This window comes from Cornus florida, unplaced genomic scaffold, assembly GCF_030987335.1.
Source record: "Cornus florida cultivar Cherokee Brave unplaced genomic scaffold, ASM3098733v1 CherokeeBrave_3.0.0_Hap2_Chr05, whole genome shotgun sequence".
NCBI lineage: Eukaryota > Viridiplantae > Streptophyta > Magnoliopsida > Cornales > Cornaceae > Cornus > Cornus florida.
In genome coordinates, this window is record NW_026775575.1 from 85,835,422 (window position 1) to 85,861,138 (window position 25,717).

Sequence of the window (25,717 nt, forward strand, 5' to 3'; positions counted from 1 at the left end):
TCCACAATTGTTGCCTTCTGGTCAATATTAACTTCTCTGACTTCTTTCTTCCTTCACGTCACCTTGCTACACCTTACTCTGACCACTTACCACTGATCACTTCTATATCAACCCATTATGTATCAACTTCAACTTTTCTTCCTACCTTTGTTGAATTTTCAATTCTTTATTTTATTTTCTTCTTTCTCTCTTCTCATTTCTCTTCTTCACGTGTACATCATTTCATTTCTCTTGCTGACTTTTGTTTTTCTTTTATTCTTTCTCTCTCCTCATTTCTCTTTTTCTTCTTCTTTAATGATGATATGGCAGGTGATAACGTGGCAAGTGATTGACCATGTAGCAAAAATATAACACCATTTTGTTGCACCTTGGATTTGAATTTGAAACCTCTTGAATGATAATTTACACAACACACCAACTTTCCTACAATGCTCCTTGTGTATATTTTTTTGTTATGTGATACTCCCGGATTTCCGGATGCGGGTTGGCCAGGCCCACGCCCGACTACTCGAGAATATCAAACAAATTAGCAATAAACGAACACAGAATACAATTAAGGAAACAAGAATAAATAAAAATTTGCTGAAAAGAAACTAGAATGATAAACCAAATACTGAAACCTCATAATAAAATTAAATTAATAAAGAATTATTCTGATACAACCAAATTCTCCATTTCTAATACAACTCGGGAATCCCTCTGGTGGACCCTTAATAAAAATCATCACTGAGAAATGAACCACCGAAAAAGAATCCAATGCTAAACCATACAGGAACCGCCTACGTCGTCGGAAGAATGAGAAGACGTCTCTGCTCAGCACGAACAAGCTCTAAGACCTAGAACCGTCCGTTACCTAAAAAATAATAGTGGGTCAGGCCCACGAACAAGTTCTATCCTAACTACAATCCAAACAGAGACCCGATACGCAGATACATCCTAGATGTCTCAACCATATCTATATAGTCCGTAAATAGATATATACATATAACCACACAACAGGACTCTCACTAGACTATGCTGAGGGTCTCAACCTGAATAGAAGGCAACATGCAAAAACGCACCTGAGTGGGCATGACTACCTAAGCCTAACAGGGTATACCTCAACCAATATAGCTAGCTATGCATCCTACTGCATATACGCTCCCTAACCGTCGACTATGAGACTCAAGCTCAGATTGCGGTACCATAAGAATATATATAAAGTCCGATCCTATCCAACCATAAGAAATCCAGCTAGTCATTCAGCTTGTTCAGCCGCACAGACTAACATACATTAAGTGTATATACAACCCATCCAAATACAATGTTGAGCCGGTCAACTATTCGTCGCCAAAACACAACATATAATTAGGATTTAAATATTTTAATTAAATCCCCATCCTTCCTATTAACAGAAAATATAAACAACCATCCAATATGTCGTTCAACTATTTTAGTTGACAGGACATGAAACCATGTAGGATTTAACTGTTTTAGTTAATCCATTCCGTATGTATGAATGGGTTGGAATTAGCGTTTTGATCTAATCCGTCCCTTCGTATGTCACCGTCCCATACCGGTACATACCATGCATATGATTCGTGTAATATTCTCATTTAAGAATATCTAACCCTAATCCAATCCATACATACAACAACCATAGATGATATTTTAATCATCTAACACATAACAACGTAATTATGCGTTGGCAAATCAACCATGCCATTGTAAATATTTTTATTTATCTATTGGCAATTCAACCATGCCTCCATAAGTATATTTATTTATACATTGGCAATTCAACCATGCCTCCGTGTATGTATATTTATACATTGGCAATTCAACCATGCCTCCACAGGTATATTTATTCATACATTTAATTAACAATTCATCCATACTTTCCATATATGTATTCTATTCATACAAATATTTAGGTAATATATTTAATCATTTGACAATTCATCCATGCCCACACTTTAACCATGAATTAACTTTAAAATTAACAATACGCTAAATCATACATAGCCATCACATGCATATTATACGCATATCATTAATTTAACAACCAGCCTATTAAGATATGCCAAATAAGAATGATAATATTAATCATCTTAAATGATTTTTATATATATATACCTACACATATGTTATTTAATGTATATGTGTGTTTAACACCTTCTTTAATAATCCTTGATTATTTAAAATCAATATACATACATACATACATATATATATATATATATATATATTCATAATTATATATATATATATATATATATATATATATATATATATACACTTCCTTCCATAATAAATTATTAATTTATTATATTTACACAAATTAGTGCAACTAAATATGTCAGAAATAGTTTCCTTTAAATACTCCATATTGGTTTAAATAGTTTTCCGACACTTTCTCACTAAAACATAAATATCTCCTAGTAGGATGGGAATCTGATAATGAAATTGGTACCATTGGAAAGAAGACGAAAAATCCTTGAATTTGAGCTCAAGAATGACCCAATTTCGATTTAAAATGACTAAGTTATGACCGTTTTAATTTCTAGTGTTGAATTAGGCCAACATAGTTACCTACGCGCGCCCACGTGCTTACTATGCACTTGCACGCGCTGGATTCAAGCCTCCTTGTGTGCTGGTATTGGCTAAGCTCTTTCAGCTACCGTGAGCTCACCACACTGAATCCATCACTTCCTTTATGCCGCATCCAATGGTCATAAATGAGTGCGCAAATGAACACGCTCACACTAGATTATTTTCTATTAACTATAATAGATCTAAGGTCCAGATCAGCGAGTGCACCATCTTCTCATGGTCTGCAATACACCAAATAATCCCATAGTTGACCAGACCACTTCTATGGTCCAGATACACATGCGCACCAAAGTTTTATGCGCCGCGATGCACCATATCAATTCACATAAGTTTAATTAATCAAATGGCCCTAATTGGCGTATACACCCTATTATCCTACACCGCGCCGCACTGGATCAATTCTTTATTGTGCCGCCGCTCCCAGTTACCTAGTATATATATATATATATATATATATATATATATATATAATTATTTTCCTAACAAATAATAGGCAAATAAATCCTAATAAATTCCTAAAAATATCAGAAAAATTCCAGAAAATTACAGAACAATTCTAGAAAATAAAGAAACCATAATTAACTCTCTTGGGTCACAAATCCACCTATAGATTGATTTTAAAATATACATAACACCTATATATATCAATTAAAATCCAATAATCTAAAAATCAAATATAATAGTTTATACTTTTTAATTATTCCGATCTAACCATAATTTTTAAACAAATAAATTTAATTAAAGCCTTGATACTCAAGGTGAAATCCTTATGAGTTCTAAGAGGAAAGTTAGAGAAAACTCGCCTGAAGGTTTCGAAACGAAACCGACGCTTTAAGCTTTAATTATCTCTTCCAATTCCGACATCCTCCTTTTCAGATCCGACCTCTTCCTTGTCAGCCCTTCTTCTTCCTCTCTCTCTGTCTGTTGTTTTTTATTTTTCTAACGTGTAAAACTTTTAACCCTAAACCCTTATGTGCATTTTTATACACCTTAAATTCCAAATCCTATTCCAACTAGTATTATGAGTTAAAATAATAACCTTTAAATAATTTATATCTATAAACATATATATATATAAATATATATTCCTTCCATAATTAACCCATTAGTTAATTAAATCATATACACATATATATATCAATAAATATATATTTATATATATATCTTTCCATAACAATTATTAATTAATTATATATATATATATATATATATATATATAATTGATACAAAAGTGATTATTTAAATAATTAAATAACCACGGACCTTCATTAATTAACCCAATAAGGTTTCATACAAGCCCAAGACCACATCTTTTGGTCCAACTTTCCTTAAGCCCAATCCAATTAATTTAAATAAATAAGATAATTAATTAAATACAGAAATTAAAATAACTAATTACATGAAGCACATAAACAACAAGAATTTACAACTAAGTCATATAATACCAATAAAATCAACACACCAATAATTCAATCAATAATCAACCACACAAACAATCAATCATCATACATAATCACGAAATATAACTTAATTAAAATAAGATAATTAATCTAGCACTCAATAAAATAAAATAAATCATTGAAAAATAAAATAAAATAATTAATCCTAATTAATAAATCTTTTAAAATTATCGGGGTATTACAATTCGTAAATGATGCAACAATATAAGCAGTACATCAAATAAAGTCCACATTATCCATATAGTTGATAAACACATAATTTAAACAAGTTATCAACTACAAATCCAGAATCCATCCATGTAATCAAACAAGGCAAAGTTTACTAATTCGTCAAGTTAAATTCCAGCATTCATCCCTGTAATTAACAGAAAATATATATTTAATTCTTCAATTAATTCCAGGCCAACATCCAATTAGATTGACAGAACCTAAGTACTAGTTCAGCAATTTAAGTCCAAACCCTAATCCAAGTAATTGCAGTGAAATGCTTAATGTTACCGCAATTAAGATTACAAGCTTAAGTCCATGCATTCCAGAAAAGTATTTAGTATTTCAACAATTAACATCCAGGATATGCCTAGATCAAACTTGTTAATTAAATGATCCTAGCATGGCACCCCAACAAGATTTATAAATATATACATATTCCGTTAAATTGCTAAACTAAAAAAAATAATTAAACTTCTTTCATTCGTTAACAACCTACACTGCTGTATACCTTCCCACGCTTAAACCCCTGAGTATAAAGACCTTAATTTATTAAACATGGCTCTAGTATAGCATAATATAATGCTTGGAATCCATGTTCCAACTCTTTTTAATTTCCAGACGCAGTTTACACAATTAAGTCCTTTCGGTCCGCTAAGTCCGTAAACTGCTTGCGTCTTGCCTTATATTTTCCTACGGTTTAAAACCTTAGCATATAAATAAATTAATACATCCTAGGGCTTTAATATTTCTTGAATTAATATATAAATCCATTTCCCTAACCCAAACACAGCTCAGAAAAACCACCATCGAACCAAACAACACACAAACAGCCCAGAACACAAATAGGATCACAGAGCCTTCTCCAAATAAATGGAGCAGGCTCTAACCTGCCTAGAGCTGCCTCTTTTAGAGGTAGATCCTGCTCTACTTCCTCTAGAGCAGGCTCTACTCATGGGGGAGCCGTCTCCTCCCTCCGTGGAGCCGTCTCTTTCCCCTTCTGCTAGCTTCAGTCCGTTCCTGCTTTATTTCAGTCCGTCTTCTTCACCTCTGGTCTATTCCTAACACTTTTTTGGTCTTTAAAACTCATCGTAGGAGTTTAATTAACACCCAGTAGCATCCCATCAGTTTGCTATAACAGTATGAATTAAAACAACAACAAAAACAACGATCGTCTTAACACGCTTTTACGATCAAACACTAAATACAATCTTGCAACTACAGTTCCATTCCAACCTCTCTGCTCCTCTTCAAAACTGAACCTAAGGTCTTATAAAATCCCATTAACATCCCCATGCCTTGTTCATAATAGTTCAATTCAATTACAGTGTTTAAAACCTTAACCAATTAAACATGCTTCCACTCCAAACTGCAAACCAGAGGTACCAGAACTTTAACAAAATAATTCCACACATATAGACATCTGATTTAGCATATAACAAACATGTATAATTTAATTATTGATTAATTAAAACCCTAGAGACAGTCTAAGGATGCACATAACACAGGCAACGGGAGAAAGAAAGGAAAGAACTTACCTTTACAGTTTTGTATTCAAAACTCTGTTGCTGTCGTTCTAAGTTTTTCCGGTGATCCCATTCACTGTTAAATCTCCTATTGCTCCATCTTCCCTTCTCCTACGTCCGTCCTGTAAGCCACGGCCAAACCCTCACCAAAGTAGCTCTGTTTGTTTCTCACGACCCCTCTCAATTCCTCTCTGTTGTTCTCTCAATACTCTGAACGTAAATAAGGTCTGTGATTGCTAAAACCCTAAGGTGACATACTGCTCTATATATATATAGACTTAATTGAAACCCTATTCCCTGTAGGATTAAAAACAGAGCCCTAATCTAAATACTAGTCGGCCCATAAACAGAGCCTACGTTTAAAATCTATGTCGGCTACACTTAGGTGACGTCTAAAAACTCACTTAACTTAATTACAATAATTTAAACCCAATAATGAAATTTACGCAACCAATACCGATAATCACCAATAAATCCATTCAGTCAAATAATAATATCATTAACGCAAATAATTCAAATAATTACAAATAGGTCCAACAATTCAAATAATAAAATAAAAATCCAATTAATTTAAATATCACAATTACCAATTAAACCAAGGAAAAATAAAACAACTAACAAATCAATTTAATGTATAACTATTTAAATTCACCCAACACTTAATTTAATTCAGAAAAGCCTAACCACATAAATACCAAAAACAAATAAAATAAATAATGAAAACAGTAAAAGGAATATTAAAATTCCAATTATAACCCTTTTAAAACTAGGGGTCTTACATGTTATAAATAAATATAATCTTCTTTTTGCAGCCAATTATTCACTTATTTTTCATTTTTGTTTATTTTTTTCTCATTCATGCATTAACACTTACAAAACACAAAACAAGCATATAAGAAATTATAAAGAACATAAAACTCTAATTAAAAACTTATTTTGATGCATGAAATAATAGGTTTTGTGTACTTATCAAACTACCCCCAAACAAGCTTTTGTTAGTCCTCTAACAAAGAAAGGCAAAAATAGATAAGTTTATAAAAAATATTACTTTTATTAAAAAAAAGATGTGCCACTTTCGCAGGCTGCTTTCAATTGCATTTACCATATGCAATAAGGCCTTAAACCACTAGGTTACCCCTAGTGGACGAGTTATAGCCTCGTGAGGGTTCCAGTGAAGGTACCCATAAACTTCCAAAGAATTTTCCTGCATATCTACAAAATGAAAAGTTTCAGAGATGAAAATATCAAGTTCTTTATGTACAACGAGCTACTAAGGTATTATAAAAACAAATATTTGAAGAAAGTTCGTCCATAAACAACATAGAAGTAGAGAGTGTATGTGTATGTGTGCGCGCGCGAAGTCGACAAAAATTCATTTTCAAATCTAAGTGATGAAATTTCCAAGTCTTTAAAAAACTATGTTTTGACTTCAAATCTCACGGTAAATACCTCTCTAAAAGGACATCTCTCAAAAATTTGGCTAACTATATCTCTCAAATATATGTGAGTAGGTTCTCTGTTTCCAAAGTAAAATCAAGCTCACATACTTATTATTTGAAGGACCGATACATATAATAGAAGAGTCTCATGATAGGAATGTTGATCACTTTTGAGAGAATGTCGAGTTACCCACAATAACGCCTTTTCATTTACTATGCGCTATCATACCTTTTCTAAAAAACATTATTAAGCTCAATTTGTACATAAATGTTTCTGAGAATGAAGGGTCTTCAAAATACTTGAAAGGGACACTTTACTCTTCTTCTTCTTCTTTTTCATTTTTTTTTTTTTTTGAAGAGGATATGAATGACTTATTAATCCATTTTTCTTTTACACACAGTAATCCCTAACATTTCTAAGAAAAATAACAAGATTATAAAGGTAATGAAGGTATGATAGTACATAGTAAACTAGATGACTTATGTTTCTCTTAACTCGATATGATTTCATTCTCAATGATCTACCAAGATAAAGGATTATGAGACTAACAACAATTTTTACTGCGCTATCTAAGAAATTTGAGCCATATTATGACTCAGAGTTAGCGTAAAACTCTCAAAAAAGATGAAAGGCACGAAAGCTCACATGGTTTTAAGTCTCCAGTAATAGATTTTTAGATTCTTGGGAGATTATTCACTTCTTTCTTTCAAGCTGCAACTTTGTGCAAAAATATCTCTACTTCTAAATTCCCATAGTGCAATGTCTATTATTATATCACCTTAGTAACAAGCTCAATCTTAATCTAAAATAATGATATCTCTTCACTTTCACAAAGTAGCGAACTAGGAATTTTTTTTTTTTTTTTTTTTTCAAAAGAATTTTCAAAAGAGGTACATGTTTTGATAAATCTGTCTTACCTCCAAACAAAATAAAACATTGTCCCTAGTGTTTGAAAAATAGATTACTGAAAAGTGGTGAATGAAATGGATAATGTACCGCTGGAAATAAAAAGAAAAATTGGAACGAATTACCTCAATTGATTTGGTGCTTCTGAAGTACAATCCCTGTAGATAGTCATTGCAAAAGAGAGACCAAGTCCTATTTTGAAATTATGATAGATTGTACCACCAAACAAAATAAAAGCATAGCTAAAGAAATAGAAACAAGGAACTGGGTTGCCTTCCAGATGCGCTAAGTTTAACGTCTTCAGCCAGACGCAAGGGGGGCAGTACCCCTGGAGAGATCAATCCGAATAGACAGGATCGATGAGGAGAATTTCCTCAATTTCATGAGACTCGAGCTTAAGGAAAGGCTTTAGGCGATGAGCATTAACTTTAAACAATTCCCCAGTTGTGTGGTCTTGTACCTCAATTGGGGGACTTATATCTCAATTGCACCATGACTTACCACATGTTTGACAAAGCCAGACCAACGTGACCGTAACTTCCAGGGAAACAATTGAAGACATGAGTTATACAATAACCTTTTGTCCGGGGGAGAAATCCTTTCGAAGAATGTGCTTGTCATGTTCCAACTTTGTTTTAGCTTTATACATTTTGGAACTCTCATAAGCATCATTTCAAATTTCTTCCAATTCATCAAGCTGGAGTTTCTTGATGAGTGCTCAAATGTGACATATTTTAGCACCTAAGCGAGGCTATTTTAGCCCATTCATATATCTTTATTTTTCAATTTTTGTACTTATTTGTGTTTTTGTCTATTTTAGGTCAATAAAGTTCAATGGGATAAAAATGATCTATTACAGTCTTTTTGGAGTCAAGCAAAAGTTTAGAGAAGATTTCAGAAAAATCCGGAAAAAGGTAAAAAATGCAGAATTTTGCCACCAGTGGGTTTGGATCGATCGAGAATTTTTCGAAACTTTTCTTCGATTGATCGAAAATGTGCTGGCAGCAAGCTATTTTATTCCCGCGCACCCGAACTCCACCTACCACATAGTTGCGAGATTAGATATTTTAAGGGCTTATTTTCTGACTTATTCACTACTCCAAGGACTTTGTATTTAAAGGGAATTGAACCATTTTGTAATCTATCTAAAAATCTTTTGTCTTCAATTTTATTTCATTGTAATTTTATTTTCTCTCTCTAGAAAAGTTAGAGATTAGGGTTAGAAGAAAAGAGAAGAGTGGATGCTCCAAGAATACATCTCAAGATCTACACACACACTCTCTCTCTAGAATTCAACAAAGAAGAAGAGGAAGAAGTTGAAGCCATGTTTGGGGATTGCTCTCGAAGGTTCCAAAATCACACCTACCTCCTCCATGATTGGCTAGACTTCTCCTTGGGGCTTTGATGAGCCCCAAGTTTGTTATCTAAACCTCTATCTCTTTCATATTTTTTGGGGAATTTATCTTGTGATTAATGTTATAGTCTTATGAATAAAATGAATCTTGGTTTATTTCTATGATTTTTATGATTTAATTCTTCCTTTTAATTCTCTAGTTTATTTACATGTCTATGTGTGATTAAATTGGAAATTATATCTCACATGATTCATATGGTTTAATTCTTCCTATTGATTCTCTTTGTGATTACATGTTGTCTTATGTGTGATTATTTGGGAATTGATCTCTACACTAGTTTCTCTATGTTGGTTGCATGTCTATGTGTGATTAATTAAGGATCTAGTGATAGCTATGCATGGTATTCATTGAATGGGTTTGTCAATTAATTTGATGGATTATTCTTATGCTTGATGGGTTGTTCTACAATTTAATTCATACTCGTAGGTAGGTAGACAACCTTTACTTGATTTGATATTCCATTTCTTATTATTACAAATTCTATGATTCTCTAGATTGATAGGTGCTACAATTGTGACTAGTTTGATAGGTCCTGCTTAGAATTGATGGGTTGTTCTACACTTAGTTTAATTGTTGGTTAGGTAGGCAAATCATTATTGAATTTGATGGTCCATTCTTAATATTGCAATTGGTAGTCGCATTTTATTCATAAAAAGGTTTTCCCCAAATTAGTTGAAAGTGTGTAGTTTGGTGAACAAGCTTGGTGGCAATTTCAATGAACCCCAAGACCTCATTTCTTATCTCTTAAATCCCTAACTCAACTTAGTTTATTTTAATTACATTTTAATTTCTTTGCATCTTAGTTTAATCAACCAATCTCTCTCTTTGCAATCAACTGGTATATTAGAGTCGAAATTAAATTCGAACACGTATAATCCCTGCGGACAATCCCTACTCGCTATACTTCATTAGTTATAGTAGTGGTTTTATAAATGTAAATTTGACTTTTAAAGGCTTCCTCAACCACAATCATATTTTGACCTTGCGAAACAACCTCTTGCATTACAAAGTCGGTTTTCTAAACACTTAGAAGAGGGGCATCGTCAAAATTTAGCGCCATTGCCGGAGATTAACTGTTTTATTGGAATTAGACTAGACAATAGTGTTTATTTGATTACTTCTATTTTTATTTTATCTTTCATTGTATATTCTTTTCTCATTCTTAATATTATTTGTTTAATTAGGTACTTGACTCCAAGGAAGACAAACTTTGGAACTTGAAGCAATCATTGGAGCTTAAAGCTAACATTAAAATTTGAAGTTGTTTAAGGACTATTGTGAACAATTTTTGGAACTCTTGTATTTGAATTGTGCACTTATTTGCATACTTGTGATAGCCCTTGTTGAGGCTAATTTCATTACTTTATTTTAAGTCCAAATATCGGCCTGTGTGGAGGCCAAATTTTTTTTTCTTGCATTTGGATTTTTAATGTGAATAGACCCATTGTTTGATCCAAGTTTGGGGGAAAATTACGTCACTTCACCTTATGCCCCTTCATCATATTTTAATCCTTATGAGATTGATTCCAATATTCAACATGCATCATTTTATCATAGACTTGATCACTTTTTTAATCCTTCTTATGACTTTTACCCCTCTACCATTTTATGAAGAACCACCTTCATCACCTTATTCACCCGATTTTTAAGAAAAAGTGTTAGCTCTACTTGATGGGCTTAATTCACAAACCCAACTTATTCTTTCACATTCTCAAATCTTAGCCAAGCTTGAAGCTCAAGTTGAGCAAATTGCAAGTACTCTTTCTCGTCAAGAGGAGGAGGAAGAGGCAAATGAAAAAATGGCAAGAACTTTAATTTATATAGATGAGGATGATGAGAGTGAAGAGGAAGAAGTAACAAGTGAGCATATTGAGGAATTAATGAGTCCACCAATGGCTAGTCCGATAGAGTACAACATGACTTATGAGGATTTTCCTTATTTTGATCATGATTTAATTCCGGCCTTTGATACTTTAGAGAGTGATGAGATGTTGACCACTATATAAAGAGGTAGAAGAGGAGGATGAAGAACTTGTTGAAGATAACTTTTCTTCTATTATCTCCAAAGACCCTCTTGAGACATGCCTTTTTGAAATGTATAAAAATTGTGGTTTTGACCTTGAAAGCTCCAAAAATGAAATAAACTCTCTAATGGACTCCTTAGCTAACTTGGAAGGTGAGGAGATGGTGATTTTTGAGGAAGAGAAAAGGGATGAAAATAGTGCAATTCTTATTAATCCAATTGAGTCTTTAAAAGACTTTGCCTTGCCAAGTGCAAGGCCATTCATCATTGATTTTATTTTCAAGACCGTGGATGAAAGGAAACAAATTGTATCTTTTATAATTTCTTTTCAAGTTATTCTTTTGGAGGATGTGTATATTATTGTAAGTGAGGCATTAAATGAAAGAATGGAAAAGAGGGTCAATAAGGATGTTTCATATTCGATTTTTGATTCGTTCGATTAGTGAGTCGACCCAACGTCTTGCTGAAAACGTTAAACACTAGCATTCGTAGAGTTTCATAACTCTATTACTCTCCTATTTATTTTTATTTTTCACTTCTTGCGGTGTTTAGATATGTTCCATTGAGCTTCATTGATTATTCATGCATTTTGGGGCCTTGGAAAATTTATGCCATTGAAATTTTTTCGAAATTCAGCAATTTGTGCTCAGGCTATTCAATTGATCGAATACTTTCTCGATCGATCAACGCTTATTCCGATCGATCGAAAATGGTCTCAATCGATCGAAAATAATTTCGATCGATCGGAATTGCGTCAGAAATTTTTGATCCCAGGGCAATAATGTTAATGTTTTTGATCGATCATGGCCCAGCTCGATCGATTGAAGTAAATTTCGATCGATAGACCACTGTTTTTTTTTTTTTTTTTTTTTTTTTTTTTTTAAAATTTGCATTTTCATTCTTTACTTGTTTATTTGTTTTATTTTTTTTGTGTGTGTATATACTTGTTATGTCTAAATTTTTTTTTTTTTTTTTTTTTTTTTTTTTTTTTTTTTTTATAAAAAAAAAGAGTTTATTTTTCATTTTTCTTTATTTTGTTCTTGCATCCTTTCTTACTTTTTGTTTTTCATTTATTACATTGTACATATTCTTCAATTGCATTTTACTTTCTTTCTTTTTCTTTTTGTATTTTATTCATGCATTTTATTCTTTGATTTTCTTGCATTTTGTATATACCTGCTTTCATTAAACGAAAAATATAAAAAAATTCACCATTGTGCCCTTATGTATAGTCATGCTACTTTCATATTTTCTATTGGGCTTGATCTCTCATCTTGTGCTATATTGCTTTAGATTGCTTGATTTACTTATCTTATCCTATTTGATATTTGATGTGAGTTTGCTAGTGTTGTTATTCAAGTAGGTTGTTGATTCCAAGTTTTGGGGTGCACTCTTTCCTAATGGATCACTACCGGGCTTCATGTCTTTTCCACCATGGTATATTCTTTTCATCTTTTCCATTGTTCTTATTGCACATTGAGGACAATGTGCGGTTTAAGTTTGGGGGTAGGCTGACTTTGTTGCATTCTACTTAAGTTTGAGACTTAATTGCATAATTGAGATTTGGGATCCATTTGAGCTATGATTTTTATCTTTTGAGAACCATGATACTTATAATTTAAAAATTGCTTGACTTGAGAGTCCAATACTCATTGTATGCTTTATGGATGCCATTTAGGAGTAAATTTTTCAAAAGATTGATATCTTGATTGCATTTGTGGTCCACATCATCCTGATTTTGTGATTGTTTTGAGATTCACTCTAGAGTTCTACATTAGCACAGGGGCACAATAACATTTATTTGTGGGGTATATGCTTTGTTGATTATTGATTTAGTTATATCACAATTGAGCTAGTAGTGTAATGAAAGCTTTCATCTTGACAAAAGTGGATTACAATCCCTTTTCATTGAGTAGCCGAGATTCTAGCTTCATCAAGCACTGAATTTCTCGCGCCAAAAGGTGGAGGGTCCAAACTTTAGGTTAATAATTGAAAAAAAAAAAATGTTGCAAAAGCAAATCAAAAAGTGAAGACTTCTCCAAAAAGGTGAGAAGTGGGAAATGATTAGATGGAGGTTGTTTTGATTTGCAGCCTAGTTGATTTGAGCTTGTAAGTCCTTAGGGGTGTTTAAACACCTAGTGCCCTAAAGCCGTCCGGTTTGGGAGTCATTGGCCGAACGCTCGACCTCATGGATTGCTAGAAAGCTTAATAGATCAACACATTGCACTATGCTTCCATCTTTGATCCTTAGGATTAGAAATAAATAAATAAATAAATAAAATAAATAAATAAAATTTCAAGTGGAAAGAATAAGTGCACCTAGATGAATAAAGCTTTAATAAAAGGTTCATTATTTGTTTTGATGATCAGTACTAGATTTGTGTGCTAGTTTGAGACCGGATGTGATCATTTCTTTAGTTAGCTTAAGTAACAACATATTTGATGCTGGTTTACCTAAAAAGGATTCTAGAGTTGTTTTGATTTGCATGATCATTATCTTGATGTGTGGAGGACCATACTTATTTGCTTGGTGTTGAGATTTTGGGAGATTGCTTCGAAATGGTTGAAAAATTGCATACTTGAGATAGTTTTATCCCAATTCTTATTTTGTATATTGGTTTCTCTTTAGTGAAAAAGAGCTCAATGTTTGTGGGTATCATCTCTATAAACCCTCACGAGACTTCACTCGTCCATTAGGGGTAACCTAGGCGTTTAAAAGGCTTGTTGCATGCGCTAAATGCAATCATGTTCCCTACGAAAGTGGCGCTATATTTTTATTGTTTTCTAGTTCATAGTTACGTAGTTGTTTATTTCTTTCTTTTCCTTGTACTTCATTACTAGGGACTAGTAATATCTAAGTTTAGGGGTGTGATGAGTGCTTAAATGTGACGCATTTTAGCACCTAAGTGAGGGTATTTTAGTCCATTCATCTATCTTTACTTTCTTGTTTTAGTACTTATTTGTGTTTTTGTCTATTTTAGGTTAATAAGGTCCAAACGGCGAAAAATGATCTATTATAGCCTTTTTGGAGTTAAGCAAAAGTTCTAAGAAGATTTTAGAAAAATTCAGGAAAAGGTAAAAAATGCAGAATTTCGCCACCAATGGATTTGGATCGATAGAGAATTTTTCGATCGATCGAAGTTTTTCTTCGATCGATCGAAAATATGCTGGCAGCGAGCTGTTTTATTCCCGCGCGCCCGAACTCCACTTACCACATAGTTGCGGGATTAGATATTTTAAGGGCTTATTTTCTGACTTGTTCATTACTCCAAGGACCTTGTATTTAAAGGGAATTGAACCATTTTGTAATCTATCTAAAAATCTTTTATTTTCAATTTTATTTCATTGTAATTTTATTTTCTCTCTAGAAAAGTTAGAGATTGGGGTTAGAAGAAAAGAGAAGAGTGGAGGCTCTAAGAACACATCTCAAGATCAACACACTTTCTCTCTTTCTAGAATTTAACAAAGAAGAAGAGAAAGAAGATGGAGCCATGTTTGGAGATTGCTCTTGAGGGTTCCAAGATCACACCCACCTCCTCTATGATTGGCTAGACTTTTCCTTGGGGCTTTGATGAGCCCCAAGTTTGTTATCTAAACCTCTTTCTATTTCATACTTTTTAGGGAATTTATCTTATGATTAGTGTTATAGTCTTGTGAATAAAATGAATCATGGTTTATTTCCATGATTTCTATGATTTAATTATTCCTATTAATTCTCTAGTTTATTTACATGTCTATGTGTGATTAAATTGGGAATTATGTCTCACATGATTCATATGGTTTAATTATTCCTATTGATTCTCTTTGTGATTACGTGTTGTCTTATGTATGATTATTTGGGAATTGATCTCTACACTAATTTTTCTATGTTGGTTGCATGTCTATGTATGATTAATTAAGGATCTAGTGATGGCTATGCATGATATTCATTGAATGGGTTTGTCAATTAATTTGATGGATTATTCTTATGTTTGATGGGTTGTTCTACAATTTAATTCATGCTTGTAGGTAGGTAGACAATCTTTACTTGATTTGATATTCTATGACTTATTATTACAAATTTTATGATTCTCTAGATTGATGTGTGCTACAATTGTGACTAGTTTGATGGATCATGTTTAGAATTAATGGGTTGTTCTACACTTAGTTTAATTATTGGTTAGGTAGGCAAATCATTATTGAATTTGATGGTTCATGCTTAATATTACAATTGGTAGTCACATTTTATTCATAAGAAGGCTTTCCCCAAATTAGTTGAAAGTGTGTGGTTTGGTAAACAAGCTTGGTGACAATTTCAATGGACCCCAAAACCTTACTTCTCATCTCTTAAATTCCTAACTCAACTTAGTTTATTTTAATAACATTTTAATTTCCTTGCATCTTAGTTTAATCAACGAATCTCTCTCTTTGTAATCAATTGGTACATTAGAGTTGAAATTAAATTCTAACATGTATAATCCCTGCGGACGATCCCTACTCGCTATACTTCATTAGTTGTAGTAGTGGTTTATAAATGTAAATTTGACTTTTAAAGGCTTCCTAAATCACAATCATATTTTGACCTTGCGAAGCGACCTCTCGCATTACAAAGTTCGCTTTCTTAGTCACTTAGAGGAAGATGCAAGACTCGTCATTTCCTATGTTCACCGGCTTTATCAGAATCGAAATTCATGGCCTTAATGGCCCAATAAGCACGATGTTCCAGCTCTATAGGCAAATAACAGGCTTTGCCAAAAACCATATGGTATGGGGACATTCCTATAGGGGTCTTATAAGCAATCCGGTATGCCTACAAAACATCCTGAAGCTGGAGGGTCCAATCTTTTCTTGTAGGATTAACTGTTTTTTCCAGTATTTGCTTGATTTCCCTATTGGATACCTCAGCTTGACTATTGGTTTATGGGTGATATGACAGGGCCACTTTGTGAGTGATACCATATTTGGACAATAAACTTCCAAAAACTTTAGTGCAAAAATATGAACCATTATCACTTATAATGGCTCGAGGTCTACCGAACCTAGGTAAAATTAAGTTTTTGAAAAAATGCACCATAACTCGATGGTCGGCTGTCTTGGTGGCTAAGGCTTCTACCTATTTGGACACATAATCAACAATTAGAAGGATGTAAAGACATTTATATGAAGAAGGAAAGGATCCCATACAATCAATACCCCAAACATCAAAATTTTCAACAACTAAAATGGGCTGTTGGGGCCATTCATTACGCTTGGTAATCTTACCTAACAATTGGCATCTAGGACAAGCCAAACAATAGGTGTGGGTGTCCTTAAAAGGGTGGCCAATAAAATCCTGACTGCAAGATTTTTGCAGCGGTTCTGTTAGAGCTAAAGTGGCCACCGCAGTCCTAATCATGATAGAAAGAAATGATAGATTCTTGGTCTTCCTCAGGGACACACCTACGGATGATTTAATCTGGACAATATTTGAACAAGTAAGGGTCATCCCAAAAATATTCCTTAACCTTAGCTAGGAATTTGTCTTTATCTTGTTTGGACCAAGTTGAAGGAAGTTGACCCGTCACAATGTAATTGACAATATCAGCATACCATTGGGCATGAGTTATTGTAAATAATTATTAATCTGGAAAAGCATCCGAAATTGGAATGAATTCACTAATGGACTTAAAAACAAGACCGGACAAATGATCGACAACTACATTCTCTGAGCCTTTCTTATCACGAATCTTAAGGTCAAACTCTTGAAGAAGTAAGATCCAACGAATCAACCGAGGTTTGGCATCCGCTTTGGAGAGAAGATGTCTTAATGCAGCATGATCGGTATTGATGATGACCTTAGAACCGATCAAATATGAACGAAATTTGTCAAAGGAAAACACGACTGTTAACAACTCTTTCTCCGTAGTGGAGTAGTTGATTTGGGCATCATTCAAGGTTTTGCTAGCATAATAGATGACATGTCGTGCTTTCTCAACCTTTTGACCTAAGACAGTTCCTACTGCATAATCCGACGCATCACATATGATTTCAAAGGGTAAGTTCCAATCTAGCGAACGGATGATGGGTGCAATGGTGAAAGCTGACTTTAATTGTTCAAAAGCAGAGTGACAGGCATCAGTAAACTCAGAGGGTATATCTTTCTCTAACAGATGGGTGTGAGGTTTTACTATCTTGCTGAAATCTTTAATGAAACGACGGTAAAAACCAGTATGACCTAAGAAAGCTCTAATATCCCGAACAGTTTTAGGAATGGGTAAACTCGAGCTAAGGTCAACTTTAGATTCATCTACCTTAATTCTTGCAGCAGAGATATTATGACCGAGGACAATTCCTTTTTAACCATGAAATGACACTTTTCCTAGTTAAAAACCAAGTTAGTGTCACGATAATGCTGAAGAACAAGAGTTAGATGGTAAAGGCATTGCTCAAATGATGAACCAAAGATAGAAGTCATCCATGAAGATTTCAAGAAAGTTTTCAACTATGTCACTGAAAATACTCATCATACATCGCTGAAATGTAGCAAGTGTATTGTATAAACCAAAAGGCATGCGACGATAAGCAAATGTGCCAAATGGACAGGTGAAAGTGGTCTTATCTTGGTCATCAACGTAAATAGGGATTTGATTATACCCAGAGTAACCATCTAAGAAGCAATAGAAGGATTGAGCAGCTAATCTTTCTAACATTTGATCAATGAAAGGCAGAGGGAAATGATCCTTTCGAGTGTCAGTATGGAGCTTTCGATAATCAATGCAAACTCGCCATCCAGTTTGGACACGAGTAGGAACCAATTCATTATGGCTATTGGATACGATGGTGATGTCTGATTTTTTAGGGACAACATGAATGAGGCTTACCTACTGACTATTAGAAATGGGATAGATGATACCGGCATCAAGAAGTTTGATAACTTCAGCACGAATAACTTCCTTTAAATTAGGGTTAAGTCTCATTTGGGGTTGCCTATAGGTTTTTGCATCATTATCTAAATGAATACAATGTTGAACCACTAAAGGACTAATTGTGGTACCCCTCAATTCTAGAGCCACGTGTGATTAAGTCCGAGTACAGATCCGAGGGATACCAAACAAATAAGTATATAAATAAACATTGAGTATAAAAGAAATAAAGATAAACAAGTTGAAAGAAATCAAATATAATCTTTAAAATTAAATAATCTAATATTTCCAAAACCTCCAAATATTATTACAACTCGGGAATCCATCTAGTGAACTCCTAATAATAACCCAACTGGAAATAAAATAACTAAACTGAAAGAAAATCCAAACACTAAAATAGAAAGAATAGTCCTACGTAGTCGGAAGAGTAAGTGACTGTCTCTACTCGGCACGAACAAGCTCTAAGACTGGAATTGTCGAACACCTAAAAAATAATAGTGGGTCAGGCCCACGAACAAGTTCTATTCTACTATAATCCAAATAGAGACCCGCTACACATATACATCCTAGACAACTCAACAATAGCTAAATAGTCCATAAATATATAAATACACACTAAGGACGCTCACTAGACTATAGGTCTGTATTAACCTGAATAGAAGGTAATATGCAAATCGCACATAAAGTAGGCATGTGTACCTAGACCTACCAGGGCACCCAGATGTATATCCAGTTATCCATTATAGGCAACATACGCACCCTAACCATGATCCTGAGACTCAAGCTCATATCATGGCGCTATAATTATATATATATAAAATCCGTATAAGCCTAATACACAAATGTCATCCATCTGATACAGTGGCCTGATGTAGATAAGTATGGCTTAACTCAATGATTAATCCATTCCTTTATATATCCAAGTAGGTAGGACTTAACTTTTTATTAGCTAATCCATCCCTAAGATGTTACCCTCCCATACTGGTGCATCACATCCATACAGTCCAATAATTGATGAAATATATAATAAATTAAACATCAATTAATCCAGAGTAAGCATAATAAAATCTGTAAAATAATATGATCATATTATACTGCTGAGACATGATTAAAAATTGTATAATCATACATAGAAAATTGCTAGAGTAAAAGTAAGTAATTTAAATCATCCATATCCAATAACAACATGCAAATTTGTTTAAAACTTTATATAGTTCAAATTTCTAGCATTATAGAGTTTATTATGCACTCTGAGATTTTAACTTGTCCTTAGAAATTATTTAAATCCCCCATAGAAATTCCTGATTAAATCTGAAATCTGAAATCCCAAACACAGTGGCCAAAAACTCATAAAAAAAAAAAAAAAAAAGATTCAGGAAGGGAGCCGCTTCCTTCCATCATGGAGCCGGCTCCCTTTGTAAGGGAGCCGCCTCCCTTCAACCCAGAGCTGGTTCCTTCCTAAGGGGAGCCGCCTCTCCTCAATGGGAGCCGTCTCCCTCCAAGAGGGAGCCGGTTCTCTCCCTGCTATGCATCATCTTCTTCCTCTTCGGCGACTTCCAATCCTTCCGTTCTTCTTTGTTAAGGTCCTTAATGGTCCTAACCAAGTCCCAGATTATCCCAAAAAATTATCCAAATCCATTATGCATTATTAACACCAATTAAAATAAGTATTCATGTAAGAAAAATTTAAGATCAAGCAAATATAATTTCATTAACATACACATTGTTTTAATCTGATTCAACATGCATAAAAGATCAATTTAAAATCTAATTACTCCTGGAATTATTTTAAGCATGTAAAGAACACGAAGCTTAAGGGAGAGAGTTAGAAGAAAACTTGTCTTAGGTTTTAGTTTGAAACCTTAAACCATTTTCTCTAATTAAACCGGTGTGATACCCTTCGATTCTAGAGTCACGGGTGATCAAGTCCGAGTACAAATTCGAAGGATACCAAACAATTAAGTATATAAACAAGCATTAGATTACAAAAGAAAAACTAAGAATAAATAAATAGCAGAAAAGAAACTGAATAATAAATCCTTAGCTTAATAAATAATTAATCCTCCAAATGAAAAATCCAAAACCTTTAATATCATTACAACTCGGGAATCCATCTAGTGGACCCCTAATGATAAACCCAACTGAAACAACTGAATTTAAACATAATTCGAAACTGAAACATAAAGAGAATCCTACGTAGAACCGGAAGAGTGACGTGGACTGTCTCTACTCAGCACGAATAAGCTCTATGTTAGAAACTGATGAACATCTGAAAAATAATAATAGTGGGTCAGGCCCACGAACAAGTTCTTTCTACGACAACCCAAACAGAGACCTGAGAAACTATATATCTATAGCTAACCCATACAATAACTATACAGTCCATAATACATATACACACTAAAGGAACCTCATTAGACTATAGGGTTGCTTCAACCTGAATAGTAGGCAACATGCAAAACGCATATATAATGGGTATGAGTACCTAGACCTATCAGGGAACACAACCACACTATATCTAGCTACACATCCCTGGCAATATACGTACCCTATCCACTGATCTTGAGACTCAAGCTCATATCATGGCATATGTCTATATATATATATATCTAATCTAAAGTAATCTAATATGTATCATCCAACTTGTTTAGTTGACCTGACACGAATATAAGTAGGACTTAACATTTTAGTTAATCCATTCCCTTATAAAATAGGTAGGACTTAACCGATAAGTTAATCCATCCCTAGATTGCCACAATCTCATACTGGTACACTACATCCACACAATCCAATAGTTGATGTAATAATTAAAGAAGTACATCATATAATCCAGAATAAACATAATAATATAATATCATGTTATCACAAAATATGAATGACTTATAATTTATTTAAGCTTCCTATATCACATATCCTACACACACTGAATCTTAAACATGCTGATATTTTATTATACAATCAAGTAAGCATTCTCCATATACAATTTATGCTACACCTTTAATCTTAATTGTTAGAACAAACTAAAGATTAAATCCATTCATTCCTCAAAGAAATCAAATAGCATGTATTGTTATACTTAAGTTTGTTTAGAATTTATTTAAACTCATATTTAGTTCTTATTTGATGTTTATGACCCCTCCAAATCAATTAAAAATTTATTCAATGCTGTTTACGAAACTTCCCCAAGTAGGGCTCGAGCTTTTATCCCAATTGCTCGAGCATCCTGTTTCAGGCTCGAGCATCCTGTTTCAGGCTCAAGCTTTTCACCTAATTGCTCGAGCTTTTTCTTTCAAGCTCGAGCTTTTCATCCAATTACTCGAGCTTTTCCTTTCAAGCTCGAACTTTTCATCCAATTGCTCGAGCTTTTCCTTTCAGGCTCGAGCTTTTCATCCAAGGCTTAAACTTTACCCCCAAGGCTCGAGCACTGTAACAGCAGTTCGAGCACTGTTATGCGAATCAACCCAGAATTCTACTGTGAACTTATTTTTTATTGTTTAAGGATTCTAAGGCATGTTTCTAGGTTCAATCAATACTTAGATATGAAAATACATCATTTAAAACATGTAACAATTCATAAAGTAATTAAATCAAATCTCTGAATTTATTAATTCACATAGCAAGAACAACCATAAAATATAATTTATAAAACCTATGTTCTAAACTAATTAAATTATAAATTCCAATTTTAATTGTTTTTTACATAACCTTAAGATTATACTAGAGATGTATATTTCACATATTAAAGGAGAAGTGTAGAACAAGAACTTGCCTTTAGGGATTTGATAAAAACCCTAGTCTCCTTCTTCTTTTTCCTCTTCCTTCTTCCTCCTTCTTTTTCTCTCTCTCTCTAAAAAAATACGTGATATAATTCTAGTCCCCTTTTTCCAACCCTATAGTTATATATTTATAGGCTAAATAAATAACACTACTCCTTTTCCCAATCCACCTCAAATTAATAAAGAAAATAATAAAAATAAAATACTAAAAAGACAACTAAAATATATATTACGTATAATCTATATATACTCTTTTTATATAAATAAAATAAATACATCAGATTATCACTAAGACTTTTCTTATATATATATATATATGTATATTTATATATATATATACACATACACTATCCATGGCCCATTAAACCCCTTATCTAAATAGTCCATGGAATCTAATTGGTTGACCCATAACTACTATCCATAACCATTAAAATGAAATGAAATAAAATAAAATAACCATTTAAAACATTTAATTCCTAACCCTTAATTACAAGAAAACACCTAACGTTTAAGTAAACAAATAAGCATCTAACACATAATTCAACTAAATAAGTATTTCAAATAAACACATAATCAACTAAACAAGTATTTCAATTAAACACATAATTAATTAATTCATATAAACAATTAAACAAATAGACAAAAAAAAAAAAAATTCAAATAAAGAATTAAAAACACAATTAAAATAATTAATAAAATACCGAGACTATCATTTTAAAATTAGGGGTATTACAACCGGTGACTCCTTAATAGCTGTTAAACACCTCTGCGGCTCCTGGTTCAACCCACAAGCAGACTTTTTTGATTCGACCTTCAATCTATGGCCAAACCCTAACTTGTTCTCTCAGTTTTTCTCTCAAACCTTTCTGTATACGTGAATAGGGTTTTTAACCCTTGGCAGACATATAATGATATATTTATAGGCAATCTTTAATTTAACCTAATTCTAATTACCTAAGGAAAATGAAAAGAAATATCAAATAAATACATATTATATATATCGGCACCCTAATCAAACGTAATATCATATATATATATATATATAAACCATTATAATTATATAATATATAGTATATACTGAATATCACTATTAATGTAACTATTAATTATAATTAATAATTAACATAAACTTATATACATATATACCCATATATATATGTACCATTATCCATGGGTAGTAACTGTACCAATTTAAATCTCATATCCAAGTAGTCCATGAGACCCAAACGGTTGGTCTATTACTACTGTCCAAGTCCATACTTAAAATAAAAATTTAAAATAAAATAAAATAAACATTTAAATGATTTAGTTCCTAACAATTAAGCTATATAAAATACACTTAAGCAGATACAAATAATTCAATTAAAGCATGCAAATTCAAATAAGCCACCAAATTACATTTAACCACTTAATTAAATTAAGCATATAATCAAATTATCAATTAATCAATTAAATAAATTAAAAATGCAAATAAAAGAATTAAAAATATACCGAGACTATTATTTTAAAATTAGGGGTATTACACTAATGCCGCAAATATCATCAATGGGCCACCCTATGGTTGCACGATTCTCCCTAAGAACCTTAAGATGTTAGGTTTCCTAATTGGTAATCAAGTCTGAAGCAATTACCACGGGAAAAGTGTTGTACTCACCTAAGTGAGAGTATTTTAAAGTCTCATGTAGAGGCTTTAGTTCAACCTTGGGTGGTTTCTTCTTAGTTTCGAGAGCAGTGGTAACTGGAACAGATAATGGTTCAAACCTAATCTTTGGTGGTTCAAAGATTGGAATGGAATCGAGTAAAGCATTGACCTCATCAATATAACTATCCGCATCAAACTCATCACAAAAATGTGCTAGACACTGTTGGAGTGGATCCTCAGGGTAAGAGTTCTCAAAGGTGTGAGCGGCTAATGACTCAATGGGACAAATTTCTTCAATGGAACCTGAGTCAGGGGGTTGCTTCATCAAATTAAACACATTGACTTCCAATTTCATGTTCCCAAAGGTTAAAGTCATACTACTATTTCGACAATTGATAACAGCATTAGCGGTAGCTAAGAATAGTCGACCTAAGATGATAGGAATTTGGGTACCTTGGGTAGGTTGAGTATCTAAAATAATGAAATCAACTGGGTAATAGAAATCAGCTATTTTCACTATCACATCTTCAATTATACCCCTTGGAATTTTGACAGAACGATCAGCTAATTGGATCCTAACATCAGTTTTCTTCAAATTATTCAGGCCTAGCTCCAAATAAACTGAATATGGTAACAAATTTACACTAGTACCGAGATCTAACAAAGCATGGTCAGCGAAAGTTTCTCCAATCCTACAAATGACAGTTGGACTCCCTGGGTCTGTATGCTTAACCACGGCTTTATTTTGTAGCAAAGAAGAACAATTTTGGGTTATGAAAGCTTCTTTTGGGATGTTGGTTTTTCTTTTGACTAAATCTTTGATGAACTTTGCATAAGTAGGAACTTGTTTAATAGCAGTGAGAAATGGAATATTGATTTGAAGATTTTAAAAAATATATAAGATCTCACTGTATTGTGACTCCTTCTTATTGTTGACTAGCTGAGAAGGAAGTAGTGCAGGGGGAACATAAGACTGAAGATGGATTAGATCAGATTGGGAACCTTGGTCCTTTTTGGTGTTGGGTGGGTCTGATGCACTAGACTTGGATGGTGTACTTATAGCTTGGGTGGGTAGCTCAACTTGATTATTGACTTTCTTCCCTGACCGAAGGGTTACGATGGAGTTCACTTGATTATTTGATTGGTCAGTGGGAGGAGAAGTTCCAATGTGATTCACTTCTTTGCCTCTTGGATTAATTTCAGGTTGGCTAGGCAAGGTACCCTTTTATCTTTCAGACAGTGCAAAAGTGAGTTGAGTCAACTGACTTTGGATAGATTGTTGAAATTAAAGTTGACTCTGAGTTAAGAAGTCAAAGTGATTCTCTAACTTTTGAATTCTTTGATCTGATTGCTTGTTAGATTGATCAAGATTAAGGGCAAACATTTTCAGAGTGTCTTCATAATTGGTAGCACGGTGGTGTTGTGGGATAGGAGCAACATAATTGCCCATTGGATCAATTGCAAATTCTCTATTTTGATTGAACTGATTGTTCAGAGGAAAATATCTTGGAGGGACAAGAGGACCTTGAGGTTGTGCTGGCCTATTGGGATTACCTTGGAAACCGGGAGGACCACCTAAGTTTTATGGAGGCAAATTTTGTCGCCACGAAAAATTCGGTTGGTTTCTTGTACCGGGATGATAAGTCCGACTAAAGGAATTTGCCGTCGGTTTCTTATAGGTACTATAGGCACAAACTTGTGCATCTAAAGGTTCAGATGTACAATAAATCGGACAAGCCTTAGTGGGATGAGATGAACTTGAAAAGACATTGCATTTTGCAGGTGTTGACATGAGAGCAAAGGCATCAAAATTTTTAGTCAAATCTTTGACTCCTTTCGCTAGACTTTG